At 42.2% G+C, this 13,970-nt stretch overlaps 1 long non-coding RNA gene across 1 annotated transcript; it reads right to left on the bottom strand.

The window, feature by feature from the left end:
- Positions 1–2,308: 2,308 nt before the first annotated feature.
- Positions 2,309–8,438, bottom strand: LOC141067714 (uncharacterized). The gene is made up of 2 exons (XR_012226462.1): positions 7,577–8,438; positions 2,309–3,343 (listed from the first exon to the last, which is right to left on the bottom strand). It is a non-coding gene; the product is annotated as an uncharacterized lncRNA (long non-coding RNA).
- Positions 8,439–13,970: the final 5,532 nt, after the last annotated feature.

Below are 13,970 nucleotides of genomic sequence, written 5' to 3'. Positions count from 1 at the left end.
TCCGCTCCCACTCTCCCTCCCCTGTATATATGGCTCTGCTCCCACTCTCTCTCCCTTATATATATGGCTCCGCTCCCACTCTCTCTCCCTTATATATATGGCTCCGCTCCCATTCTCCCTCCCCTGTGTATATGGCTCCGCTCCCACTCTCCCTCCCTTGTATATATGGCTCCGCTCCCATTCTCCCTCCCTTGTATATATGGCTCCACTCCCACTCTCCCTCCCCTGTATATATGGCTCCGCTCCCACTCTCCCTCCCCTGTGTATATGGCTCCGCTCCCACTCTCCCTCCCCTGTGTATATGGCTCTGCTCCCATTCTCCCTCCCCTGTGTATATGGCTCCGCTCCCATTCTCCCTCCCTTATATTTATGGCTCCGCTTGGCTCCCCCATCCTCCCCATCATACTTACCCTCACTTCGCTGAACTTCCTTCCCGTCGCTGCACGTCCCTGCATCTCGCGGCGCTTCAGCTTCTTCCTGTGCGGAGCGGTCACGTGCTACCGCTCATTAAGGTCCATGAATATGGACGCCACGCCTATGGGAGATGAGTGGCGTCCATATTCATGAGTCATGACCTTAAATGAGCGGTAGCACGTGACCGCTCAGCGCTGGATGAAGCCGCCGCTGGATGAAGCCGCCGCGGGATGCAGGGTGAGTATCAGCTGCTGCACCGCCCCCCGGCTCCCCTTGTGTCCACGGACCGGCAAGGGCACTGCAACGGCCCGGTGGTTGGGGACCCCTGCTTTGGGGTAATGTGGTGCCACCTGCAGGTCATTTTTCCTTACTGCAGGTTTATGAAAATTAATGTTTACACTGTATTTTGTGATCAAATCGTGGATGTGTCGTTTGATTGGCTATTTTCTTGCTGAAGGGGCAAGTTTACCTTTCAAATGGTGTATCATTTGTGTGTGTGGGTGCAGTATGAACGGGGATACAAAGGAATCACCGAAAAACAGTGTTTAGAAATAATAGAATAGATTAGAGACCTGATTGTTCTACATATTATCGGGAAACGGTGGCTCCATAACAGAGACTAACTATATGATATTTACTATACCATAGCAGCTTAGATAATGACCATTGAATTTGTAGTAAATTTAAACCAATTCATTTCCTGTTTCTGTTGTCACCATAGAGTTTTTTTTCCATCAGCTCCATGACTGGATTTATAACACCATCTGCTGTATTCTGCTGGCTGCACTGAGCACATGTAACAGGGCCATAAACCTCTATCATGCATAACACTGTGAAAATTACAATTACAGGTGAATGTTTTTAACATTTACCTTCAATGCCTCCATATTTCTAAAATGGAGCTTCAAATCCTGTGCAGGAAGAAATAATATAAACATGTGTCTGCTTTCACCACTGAGAGGGGCTCCCTGTATACAGAGATGCATGATAAGATTTTGTCTGCAGCCACCACTAGGGGGAGCTCCCTGTATACAGAGATACATGATAAGATTATGCCTGCAGGGACAACTAGGGGGAGCTCCCTGTATACAGAGATACATGATAATATTCTGTCTGTAGCCACCTCTAGGGGGAGATCCTTGTATACAGAGATACATGATAATATTCTGCCTGCAGTCACCACTAGGGGGAGCTTCCTGTATAGAGATACATGATAAGATTTTGTCTGCAGCCACCACTAGGGGGAGCTCCCTGTATACAGAGATACATGATAAGATTCTGTCTGCAGCCACCAGTAGGGAAGCTCCTTGTATACAGAGATACATGATAAGATGTTTTTTCTCTGCAGTCACCACTATGGAGAGCTTTATTCTTACTGCCTGTACATTGCAGTCACTGATAACAGTCTGCAGTAAGCTCCTGAGCTCCTTCTAGTGGTGGCTGCTGGCAGAACTTTATCATTTACTCTGGAGATGGTTTTGGCATTCTGTATCATAAACAGTATTCCAACTAATATATAGATATATTGAAAAATAATTGCAGAACATTGTTTCTCTCTGCAAGTGTATGAAGATCTGGTGCCAGCAACACTGGCAAAAAGATGATACAAGATGTTTATGGCTTTTGTAGAAGCAATATGTATTTCTGTAAATCTAACAATTTAATGTTTCTTAGGCCTGAAGACCTCCACCAAATCCATGCATCAAAAGCCAAATAAGGCTGATGAGTTTCAGTTGCTTTCCCCAGAGATATGCGGCACCAGAGGTGTTGGCAGCTGCTGCTGTAAGAGAGACACTGACTGATATGAGGGATTTCTAATGCTCAGTCCTCCAGAGATAAGTGGAGCTAGACTTCTACTCCTTCTCACTGAACAAACCAAAGAAGGACAGAAAAGTTGAAAATTGAATAATTTTAATTGCATAAAATCTGGCACCCCCTTCCACCATGTTCCAGGACTACATTAAAGATTTACAGGAACACTCTACTTTTCTACAATATATTCGCAGATTAAATCCACATTGAGTTTTGAATATCTTTCCAGATCCGCAGCTTTCACATGTTATTCTGCTTTTTTCTTTCTTTTTTTCAGGCCTGAAGTTTAGATTCCTGCAAGAGAAAGCAGTGCCTTGTGGGAGTTCTGAAGACACTCACTTTGTGCTGAACAGGTAGGTCACGTGACTGCAGGAAGGAACAAGACGAATTTTTAAATTATCTTGCCCTCAAAAGGGGTTTTCCAGGATTAGAAAAAACATAGCTTCTTTCTTCCTAGAACAGCGCCACATCTGGTCACAGGGTGTAACTGGAATTGCTATGGGGGGGCTGAGCTGCGGTATCTCTTGTTTTGGGACTAAAACAGCCATGTTTTCCATATTCTTCACATTTCTCAAAGATTCAGAAAGTTGGGATTTTATCCATCGAGAGTTATTTATTAACCCCCCGAAAAGTGGCATCAATAGGGTCTGGCAGCCTCTAAATTTCCTTCCTCGTGGAAATACTGGCCCAGAATCAGAGCTGTCAGCTGTCAGACACACATTTGCTGTCCAACTTTAGAGCAGCTGCAGTCATTTTCAGATCCCTCACTCCTTTGATGTTGACACGATGTAAAATGGATTTCCTTCTGTCCGTGATTTAGTCATTGGTAAATATTGGGGTCTCCAACTCATTAATTCCCTGGCAGAGATGATCGATCACAATGCACTTGTAATTCCATAGAAGCAACATCACCATAAATACAATGACCAATATGGCCGCCATCACCACTGCCACCCAGCACCTGGGGATAAGGCTATGGTAATAACATGTCGCCTTAGAGAAAAGCTGGAGGGAGGCTGCACTTTCTTCTTCATCTTGGATGAGCAGAATCTTGGACTGTATGGAAGGCATGGTCTACTGCCGATTTTGGGGCGCTATCATCTACCGGCAATATATCCTGCAAAGAGAATTATTGGAATTATGAAAAAATCTGGGCTTTTCTGTGGCTTCCACAGTAGTTACCCCTCAGCATTGAAGAGACACCATGTAATACTCCATTTCACCTCTGGGTGTGCTGCAGGGAAACTGAACACTTTCACGTTTCCCCACAGGAACATCAGATTACATCTGATTATTGTCCCACCAGTGGACCACCCTATGATCAGTGAAGTACACAAAAGCTGGGAGACACTGCCTGTGACAGCTTTAATGGAGTGCATCTTGGTTGTCACAAATTGGATTCCAGGTCTATTAGGGGAGCGAAAAAGTAACATCTGAAACTCCTAAATACACGAAGCGTTCTTGATAGCAACCAGTCCCACTTTGATTTTAAGAGCTGTGATCTGACTGGGTGCTTGCCCTAATCCGCATAATTGTAAAATCTCTGATATGAAGGTTTCAACTGCTTCATACTGCAGTGCTGCTTCTCATAAAGGGTAACTAGTTTTCTATAAGACTTTTGACAGGAGACTCAAGTTCCCTTAACTGACAGTCAGTGTCGGTCCCAGCAGTGGATGCATGAAGGGATAACTTGCCTAGACTGCAATATCCCTTGCATTTTATAACCTTTTAATAAACTACAACGAAAAAGTAAGTTCTCCCTGGCAACCAATATGATTGCTGCTTTTTAATAATCACCTGCCATAGCAAAGTGAGCATTGCATCCTTGATTGGTTATTGTGAAAACTACTTTATCTATAATTTATGACATGAGATATACACAGCAAGTTCTAAAAATACTCTTGCAGCTTTCTACTAATTTCCATTGCTGGGAGCTGGAAGTGATATATAGGAGTGTTAACAATAAGCAAGTGTCTTGTGAAGATAATAGAATAGTACTGTATGTGCAAGGTTAATTATTGATCCCAGATCTAGAGAAGTTGTATTGCACTTCCCTATTTATATGAAAAATACTGATCTATCTTACTAAAGTGTGCAGAAATCAGTAAGTGCAATGCAGAAACTGCAGTTACAACTACATCATACATATGCCTATATGATAAAGCACAGATATTTAGCATTATATCCATCACATAGAAATAATGAAGTTGTACTGGGCATAGAGTCTGACCTAATGATGCAGCATGGATAAAAGCTGCATCTATCATAAACTGGGCACATAATCATAATTATAGACACTAAGAATTGGTTCCACAGTATATAAGTAGTGAAGTTGTACTTGCTTTATCAACTAGACCTATGTAGAGATAAAGGAAAATTTGTATCCATCATACACAAGTGCTTCTCACTAAATTAGAATATCATCAAAAAGTTAATTTATTTCAGTTCTTCAATACAAAAAGTGAAACTCGTATATTATATAGAGTCATTACACACAGAGTGATCTATTTCACATGTTTATTTCTGTTAATGTTGATGATTATGACTTACAGCCAATGAAAACCCAAAGTCATTATCTCAGTAAATTAGAATACTTTATAACACCAGCTTGAAAAATGATTTTAAAAACCGAAATATTGGCCTACTGAAATGTATGTTCAGTAAATGCAGTCAATACTTGGTCAGGGCTCCTTTTGCATCAATTACTGCATCAATGCGGCGTGGCATGGAGGCGATCAGCCTGTGGCACTGCTGAGGTGGTATGGAAGCCCAGGTTTGTATTGAAGAACTGAAATAAATAAACTTTTGGATGATATTCTAATGTAGTGAGAAGCACTTATACATTTGGTGAAGTAGTTTAGGCATTAATTCCTAAGGGAAAGACCATCTACAACTTAGACAAGCTCAGCATTACTTCTCAAGACTTTTGTTAAAGAATATCTGTCATCAGTTCAAAAATGGCCATTTTTTTGCTGTTATTTTATTCACACTACTCCCCCGAGTATACTGGTCTTTGTTTTTCTTAAATTTGCAATACGGTTCCAGAGATATGGTCCTTATTATTTAGTGCTACTTTGTATGGTGTTTCCAAAGGGGTAAGGCTCACAGAATGCTCTAGAGGCGTATCTTTAGGCTGCCCTTCATTATACCCGTGTGAGCCACATCTCTTTGGCCGAAACCATAAAAATTAGCAAAAAAAAGGAACAAAAATTTGCCACTTTTGCCCTGATGACAGGTCCGATTTAAAGGGACTTTGTCAACACGTGATGACTGTTCAAACTGTCCAGCTGCTCAGTGCATCATGGCAGAGCCAATCATTTATATATACACCGTCCTACCTGCTTTTTTTCCCCTCAATCTCCACCCCCCTCTTCTTTGATTGACAGCTTTGGTTTTATAGGGACAGAGAAAAATGGAAGCCAAGCAGGTGGGAAGGTGTATTTACAGGATTGGCTCCACCATGAATCTTCAAGTGCCTGTACTTGCTTTGAAAAGTCATTCTGTGCTGACAAAGTCTCTTTAAAGGGACTGTCAGCACAGAATGACTGTCCAAACTAGTACCACCACTTGATACATCACGGTGGGATCAATAATTTAAATACCCCTTTCCACTTGCTTCTTTTCCATCTATCTCCACCCCTGCTCTTCTTTGATTGACAGCTTGGGCTTCATAGAAATCAAGCAGGTGGGAAGATGTATTTAAATGCTTGACCAAGCAAAGGGTGCACTGAGCACTTGAACAGTCTATCGTGCCGACAAGAGTCTCTTTAAGGTCACGTTCACACATTCAGTATTTTGAATCAGTATTTGTAAGCTAAAACAGGAGTGGAGCAGAGTAAGGCCAGTCTCACACGTCCAGATAATTCCGGTATCGGAGCTATCCGTGTCCGTGTGGATATGTGTTCCCCTGCGGCTTGTGCTGAACGTGGCTGTCATTCTTCTCTCCTGCTCTGCCGGCAACAGCGAGCAGGAGAGAAGAATGAAAAAAAAAACAGATGTGGGGTCCCCCTCAGTTTGTGAACCAACCAGACGAAACTTACAGCTGGGGGCTGCAGCCCTCAGCTGTCAGTTTCAGCAAGGTTGGTTCTCAAGAATAGAGGGGTCCCCATGCTGTTTTTTAATTATTTAAATAAATAATTTAATGACGTGTGAAAAGTGTAAAAGCTCATACTCACATGCGAGAAACTCGGACGAGTCTCGCACGTCAATACCCGGCACTCGGATTGGAGCATTTAGCTGCATATATTTCTAAGCAGCTGAAGGCTCCGCTCCCGAGTGCTGGCTGCAGTGCCGGGTATTGACGTGCGAGACTCGTCTGAGTTTCTCACATGTGAGTATGAGCCCTAATAGAAACTCATGCATCACTTCTGTATTTCTCACCCACTGCTGGTTTTGGCTTACAAATACTGATGTAAAATTCTGACCAAATACTGATAGTGTGAATGTGGCCTCAGTATGATTATGCACTGCTCAAAAAAATAAAGGGAACACTAAAATATCACATCCTAGATATCTCTGAATGAAATATTCCCGTTGCAAATTTTTATTCATTGCTTAGTGGAATGTGCTCAGAACAATAAAACATAACAATTATCAATATAAATCAAATGAATATCCCATGGAGGTCTGGATTTGGAATGATACTCAAAATCAGAGTGGATTATCAAATTACAGGATGATCCCACTTCAGTGGAAATGCCTCATTACAAGAAAAAGATGCTCAGTATTGTGTGTGGCCTCCACATGCCTGTATGACCTCCCTACTGTACAACGCCTGTGCATGCTACTGATGAGGCAGCAGATGGTCTCCTGAGTGATCTCCTCCCAGACCTGGACTAAAGCATCCGCCATCAACAGCATGTGAAATTGATTGTCAATCAGTGTTGCTTCCTAACTGGACAGTTTGATTTCACAGAAGTTTGATTTACTTGGAGTTATATTCTGTTGTTTAAGTGTTCCCTTTATTTTTTTGAGCAGTGTATTTCAGAAGAATTATTATTTGATATGAGGAATTAGGATGTGGGCATTCTAAAGGACAGAAAATGTAATACAGGGAATATTGTAACTACATGTATATACAAAATAAGAGAGAAAAAGTGAGAAATCCATTATATGTACCCTAAAAGAACAGCAATTAAATGATGCATCCAGCATGCAGATTGAGGGCAGTCGTGCTGGGCATGTATCCAATTAACACATTTAATACAGAAAGTAAGACTAAATAGAAAATTATATAAAGGAAAGACAGACCCAGACCTGATGGGGAGAGTCTGCATATACAGACATCGGTTGTCCGGTTCTGCAGGTTCAGGCAGTATGATATGGTTTAGGGTCAGCAGCTGGGTCTTACCTGATCCTGATGTGTAGTTAGCGATAAAAACAGATCTGAGCTGCTCCTGTGGTAGGAGGTGAGTAGTTATCTTGCTGGGAAGGTCCTGCCCCTCCTTGCTGCAGGCAGCCACCATTCATTGGTAAGACCTTATATACCATGTTTGCTGAGACCTGTAGTCCATGTATTGAAAGAAATCGAGTCCTGATTGGATTTTACCCACTGCTGATGGTGTGTTACAGTTGTATCCAGTCTACTGTAAACAATCCTCTGTTTTCAAAACAGTCAGCACTGATACATTATGGTAAACTGGGACAGGAGAAGCATGCACAGCTGCTGTGCTTAGCCTTAGTTCTCACTGGATTGCTTGGACTGGATAGATTGTAACAAATCCTCAGAAGTGAGAAGTGAAAATGTTACCATTCACTGATCGCAAACCGATACCAGATCCAATTTGTCTTAAAATTGCATCTGCAGTGATACATTGCAACATAATTGGGAAGGAGAGGAATTTGTGCTGCTGTCAGCTTCTGATACTTATAGAGTCTGGATACAATTGTAGCTGTAGATTACAGAAAGTGCATGTAAAGAATGTTCCTGTTCATTAACAGCAAACAGAACAGATGTAGCGCTAACAGCTCTGAGTTTGTTACAGTTGCAGCCAGTCTAAACAATGCTCTGAACTTGAGATACATTGTAACAGCACAGTGGAGGAATGTGTGCTGCTGGTGATATCAGGTTTTTAGAGGATTTCAGCCTCTTTGGTCCCCATTCACTGAAAGTAAGCAGAGGAATTAAAAAACAAAATCCATAAGAAAGTTGCAAAACTTTTCATTAATCTCCACAAGATGGTACCTTAGGTAGGGAAGAATTTGAGTGTGTTTTGGGGGGGGCAGATTAAACAAGGTGAAATCTGAATTCTAAGTGTTTTTGCCCTGGAGTTATGCCATAATAATAAGCCGATTATAGACCAGTAATACAGGTTTTAGCTGGCAGCCTGACAATGATGACTACATCCAGTACAATACACCAGACATGTTTATGTGGTATCACAGATTAGAACATCTGGACATTGTTGCTCCTTCAACTCTTTTTTAGCACAATAAGAAGAACTTGTGGCCCTATAGAGCAGACTGTGTGGGCCCTTACTTCTTGGGCTGTTTAGCAGCTTCCATGTCCCTTTGTCCATCCTTGGCTTTAAGGTGTCTAAAGGGGCAATTTTAGATGACTATAGGGAACATAATATTGGGAAAACTGCTAAAGTTAATTAGGCTTCAGGAAAGAATTGGGAGACTATTACAAATGCTTTATTGGTAGTGCCCTTATTTGCTGCTATTTACTGGGCTGCACTTGAAGTTGGATTTTGAAAAAGTGGCAGCCTAGCAATTAGTGGTAAACTGTGTGGCCATTAACGGGGTTTTCCAAGACTTTAACATTGATGGCCTATCCTTAGAATAGGACATCAATGTCTGATCGGTGTGGGTGCAACACCTGGCACCCCCAATGATCAGCTGTACCCGGTATTGGCGGCAGCCGGAACTGCTCAGTTACGGAGCTGCACTGCACAACTCTGTCGACTGTATAGTGGCCGCGTCTGGGTACTGCACATCTGTCCCCTATTCAAATCATTAGGGTGTGGGTGTGGATGTGCAGTACCCAGTCGCTGCCACTATATATTCGACAAAGCTGTGCAGCTTCATAACTGAGCAGTTCCAACCTCCGCCGACACAGGGAACAGCTAATCGGCTGGGGTACTGGATGTCGCACCCCCACCGATTAGACATTGCTGGCCTCCATAGGCCATCAATACTAAAATCCTGGACAACCCCTTTAAAAGTTGGCCAGCCGTTAGCAGCTAATTTCTAGTTATGCAGAGGAAATACACAGTAACATTTAGGAAGCAGCTTCTCCACAGATGCACCTCGGACATGTGCTACATGTACGCAGAGAGCCATGTGCAACGCTAAACATGAGGATTTTCAAGAATTTCTTCCAAAAACAGCAAAACACTCCACTATGGGTTGTGTCTGGTATTGCAATTTTGCTCTATTGAAGTGAATCAGTTGTAATACCAGATGCAGCCTGTTTACAGATGTGGCACTGTTTCTGGGTGAAGTGAGTCATGTTTTTCTAATTATGTACATCCCCTTTAAATGCCTGTGATACATGACTTTTTGTTTTACACACAACTGTGCACATCCTACAGTGCTGGTCACCATTATTGGCACCCCATCATTTTTTTCATAGGCTGTACAATATCTTCAGAAAAAAATGGAAATGCACCATAGTTATAGCATCAGGATTCTTTAGTTAGTGGTCCAAAGCAATGCAACAATAAAATATTGCTTTTCAACTATGTTGCGATTTCCATGGAGAAACAGAATAATCAGTATGCGCAGCAATAAAGGCACCCCTAAATAATACCCCCTTTGGCATTGATGACAGCCTCCAAACTTTTCTTGTAGTCATCAATAAACTTCTTGCACTTTGTAGCTGGTATTTTCTCCCACTCTTCCTTGGCACCTTGTTCAAGCTCTTGAATGTTTGCAGGGTTCTTTTTCCCAATGGCAGATGTTAGCTCATGCCAAAGATTTTCAATGGGATTGAGGTCATGACTCATTGCTTGCCATTTTAAAATAGTCCATTTTTTTCATTTTTCAACCATTCTTGTGTACTTTTGGATGTGTGCTTAGGGTCATTGTCTTGCTGGAGGACCCATGATCTTCGACTCAACCAAGTTTTCTAACACTGGGTTGGACACAAAGCCTCAAGTACCAGACACAGCAATGCAGCCCCACAGCATAATAGATCCTTCACCATGCTTAACTGTTGGTAGGGTGTTCTTTTCCTTATAAACTTGATTGTGCCATCTGAAAACAAACTGTTGCTTTGAATTGCCAAAAAGCAATGTTTATTTCATTTGTCCACAAAATATTTTGACAGAAGGATTGTGGTTTGTCAAGGTACTCTTTGGCAAAGATGAGTCATTCCTTTTTATGTCTTTTCTTCAGCAATGGTTTCTTTCTTGGCCTTCACCCATAAAGCTCTGCTTGGTTTAATGTATGGCACCTGTTGAAACCATGACCCCAGACTGTTCCAGGTTTGCCTTCAGTTCTTTGGATGTTGGATGTGGTGTTTTTTCTACCATTCGCACCAATCTTCAAAGACATCTCTTGTCAATTTTCTCCTTTCCTCCACGTCCAGGGAGGTTCTTGATGGTACCATGCTTGGCAAACTTCTTAATAACATTGCGCACTGTTGAAACATGGATACCAAGGTCTTTGGAGATGGCCTTATACCATTTGGAAGTCTTGTGTTTGCTAATAATAGCTGTTATGATGTCCACAGACAGCTCCTTTGTCTTCATCATTGTGACAAAGGAACAGGACCTACCATGTGGCTTTTTAAAACACTGAAGTCATCATTAATTGGCTAATTAATGTCACATGGGCACCGACAATTAATTACAGGTGATACTCATTTGTGATTTACCACATGCGAGTAAAAATGTATTTCCATACTAATTTAATGTAAAGGGGGCCAATACCAGAGTCACAGCAAGCTTTAGGTTTTTCTATTTTTCCCTCCCATTGTTTTTAATTATTGCTTATCATTTGCTCTTTTGTATTTAACACAAGTGCTCTATACAAAACAACTGTTTCACTTGATTCATTTTTTTGGGAAGATATTCCACATGATGTACTTACACTTCATGGGTGCTAATAACTTTGAGCAGGACTCTTAAGTCACTAAAACCTAAAAATCCTTAGACGCTTAGATAAAGGGAGCTGCCGGTCTTGCATCGCCCTCACATTATAGAGCTGTTTTATCTGCCAATGTGCTGCTTGGTGTTTTAGGGAGATTTGCCTGGAAAAGCTTGGTCAAATTTACTGTGGAGGTGTCATTTTGAAAATGTCAGTTTCCCAATTGCAGACTAACCACTTAACAACCGCAGATACGCATTAAAACGGCAACCGCTAAGGGGCCTTATTCCCTCCTTGCCATTTTAAAATGGTGATTGGGAATAAGGCTGTAGCACCCCCAAAGTTATCAAAATCTTTGGGTCTTGGGGGATTTTCCAGTCCCTTATCACGTGATCGCCATTGTTCAGTGAATAAAGGTGTTCGCGGAAAAAAGTGTGCCAACTGTTACAATGATTTCTCCATTTTCTGACATGATATACATGTCAGAGGAGAGAGAAATGATGCTCCCGAGCCACCCCAATACCTAAGCCATCCCCAGGTCCTCCTGATCCGTCCCCCCGCCCTTTGCATCATCTTTCAGGAAAAAAAAAGGCGAGCATATGCGCAGTACGCCCACCAAGATCTGCTGGCCGGTACCCAGCAACAATAGGGAGTTTTTACTATTGGTTCTTTTAATCACTGTGATAGACCCTATCACAGTGATCAAAAGAAACAAAATAGTAAATCAAATCCCCCTTTGTCACCCCTTAGGTAGATAGAAATTATAAAACAAAAAAATACATTTTTTTCCATTCTTTACAGTTGAAATTAGTGTTAGGGTTGGAGTTAGAATTGGCGGGATTCAAAAGTAAAAAAAAAAAATGATGACAATATGGCAGCTAGTGATGAGTGCAAATGCTCGATACTTGAATTTGCATCAGGTGCTCGGTTATGCACAGAGTATTGCGGATCCCCACATTTTTTTTGGTGATGCCTAACAGCCACAAAACATGTGAAGCATGTCACTCGAGCAGACACGATATTTGGTGCATACTCAAGCACCAGATGCAAACTGGAGTAGGAGCACTTGGGCTCAACACTAATGACAACATATTAAATATGACGACCTAATGTTATCAAATTTTGTGTCAGACCTGTGGGTTGATAATGCTCCTTAGGCCGGTTTCACATTTGCGCTTTATAGCGCAGCGACGGCCTGCGCACGGCCGCCGCTAAGTCCCGCCCCCTCCTGGCTCCCTGCCCGCCCCATCCGGTCATCGCCGCCTACTAGCGCACATGGACACTTGCAATCTGCGCACCCTATCTTTAGCATCTTTAGCAGCGGCCGTGCGCAGGCCGTTGCTGCGCTATAAAGCACAAATGTGAAACCGGCCTTATACCCCTGGATAAAAACCTTGAGGGGTTGTGGTTTCCAAATGGGGTCACTTGTGGTTGGTTTACACTGTTTAGGCACATCAGGGGCTCTCCAAATGCAACATGGCAATTATTCCAGCAAATATTACATTCAGAAAGTCAAATGGCGCTCCTTCCCCTCCGAGAACTGCCGTGCCCCCAAACAGTGGATTTCCACCACATGTGGGGTATTGGCATGCTCATCATGAGATATTGTACAACGAATTTTGTGGTCCAGTTTCTCCTGTTACCCTTGTGAAAATAAAAAAGTTTAGTTCTAAAGTAAATTTTTTGTGAAAAACATTAAATGCAATCTGTCACCCCCTGGGACACTTTTCAGCTATATGGGCATACAGTTAATATAAGTGTTAATCTAGTCTTACCAGTATGCCCGCTCTTCATTATACTATCATCCCCCCTCCCATGCACGTCACACTGATCTGCGCACAAGATCCGGACCATAGAAAGAAGGATGAGCAGGTTGTACATGCGGGATTCCGGTGTGGGATTCAAGCACCACAACTGCATGTCACAGGTCAGTGTGACGTGCATGAGAGGGGAGTGATAGTATAATGAAGAGGGGAGGCAGGGATTTCATCCAGGCACCGCACGCCCCGGATCCTGGACAAAATCATTGGCATAGTGAAATAAAACTCTATTTCTCCACATCTAGACAGCAACTATGAGGCATACGGGTAAGACCAGATTAAGGGCTCATGCACACATTCAGTATTTGGTGAGTTTTTTACCCCAGTATTTGTAAGCCAAAACGAGGAGTGGGTGATAAATGCAGAAGGGGCGCAAATGTTTCTATTATGCTCGTTCTCTGACTGTTCCACTCCTGGTTTTGGCTTACAAATACTGGGGTAAAAAAACTCATCAACTGATCAATGTGTGCATGAGCCCTAACATTTCTATTACCTGTATGCCCATTTCTATTACCTGTATGCCCTTAGTAATAGTTGAAAAGTGTCCCAGGGTGTGACAGATTCCCTCTAACCTCTGGTCATATTCCGTTTTTTTCATTTTTGTTTTCTGGTCCCCTTCTTCCCAGACCCATAACTTTTTTATTTTTTTTGTCAATAGTCAGGACTTGTTTTTTGAGTGACAAGTTGTACTTTTGAACGGCACCATTGGTTTTAACATATCGTGTACTGGGAGACAGGACAAGGATTCAAAGTGCAGTGAGATTGCAAAAAAGTTCTACAGTTGTTGTTTTTTTTTTCACCATGTTCACTAAATGCTAAAACTGACCTGCCATTATGATTCTCCAGGTCCATTACAAGTTCACAGACACCAAACATGTCTAGGTTCTTTTT

Source organism: Dendrobates tinctorius, unplaced genomic scaffold (genome assembly GCF_039654945.1).
Source record: "Dendrobates tinctorius isolate UK_male_01 unplaced genomic scaffold, ASM3965494v1 ptg000013l, whole genome shotgun sequence".
NCBI lineage: Eukaryota > Metazoa > Chordata > Amphibia > Anura > Dendrobatidae > Dendrobates > Dendrobates tinctorius.
The sequence above is the reverse complement of the archived record's forward strand: the minus strand, read 5'-3'. Positions and strand labels throughout refer to the sequence as shown.